Here is a 1,134-nt window from a genome sequence, read left to right as displayed (position 1 = left end):
TGACGAGAAAAATATCTGCTATGGGAGCGTTCTAATAGAGATTTGTCCAAAAGTGAGGTGAAAACACTTGACTACCTGAAGTCTCAAACACTAAACTGTGTTATGCTAAATATTGACTAGTAAAACACAAAATATTCCAAATATCATTATAGTTAGAGATAAGAAATAAATAGGACATGTAAAAATAGGGGCATATTACATGGACAGAAATCCTCTATGAGAGTAGAAAAATCATTGGGAAACTATGTATAATCCGATGTTTCTGATTACTCTTATTCTGAAAACTTGAGAATGTTTATCTATGTGAGTGTGTAGTCACTTTTATTGAAGTCTCTCTCTACATGAATTGCTAATATCTTTTTATTAAGGGTGGATTAAGTCTTTTTCCTTAGAAGAGAGAAGATACTGCTTACGATAAAAATGTTTTTCTCACATCTTTCATAAGAAAGGTCAACTGAATTTCTACAAGGAAAGAATAGCAGTCGGGTAAGGAGTATGCAGTAATGAGTTATTTTGTATTAATATTGGGATGGGGTTAGGAAACAAAAATTGACAGACAGTTCAAAGGCTCTCAAATCAGAATTTTTTTGGCTACAAGTTCTTGCTAAAGATTTTATAATGAATGTCTGGAAACAGTGTGCAGAAAAGGGGAATTAAACATAACTCAAACATTGCTTACCTAGAGCCAGAATAATTTTTTGTTGTTGAGAGAGATGAGTTAGACTGAAAAAATACCAAACCTTTTCTGTAATTTTTAAAAGTATTTTGCCAAGAGAGAATTTTCTGTGATCTCTGAAGTGAATCTCACAAATGATTGAGCAACTTTTCACCCCACGGGGTAGGAAGAAAACAAGAGAATAATTCTGTTAGTTCACCAAACCAGCGTGTTGTCTGTATTGGAAATGTATGGTTGTCATTTAATTCTTGCTGCACTGCTGTTTAGAAAGAAGAGTGTTGATTCAACACCAAGTCAAGTGTTTATGGAAACTTAATTGCTTTGGTTTTATCTGTTGGTCCTGTCAATTCCTGGCGTTGCTCTACCCAACACAATGCTGTCTGTATTTATGCCACTGATGTCTTCATATAGAGTTGCTATCCAGCTTCAAATATGGTTTTAAAAGAATTTTGGAAGTG

The sequence above is a fragment of the Otolemur garnettii genome, unplaced genomic scaffold, assembly GCF_000181295.1.
Source record: "Otolemur garnettii isolate 467f Iridium unplaced genomic scaffold, OtoGar3 scaffold00269, whole genome shotgun sequence".
NCBI classification, from domain to species: Eukaryota; Metazoa; Chordata; class Mammalia; order Primates; family Galagidae; genus Otolemur; species Otolemur garnettii.
Note: the sequence above shows the minus strand (reverse complement) of the source record.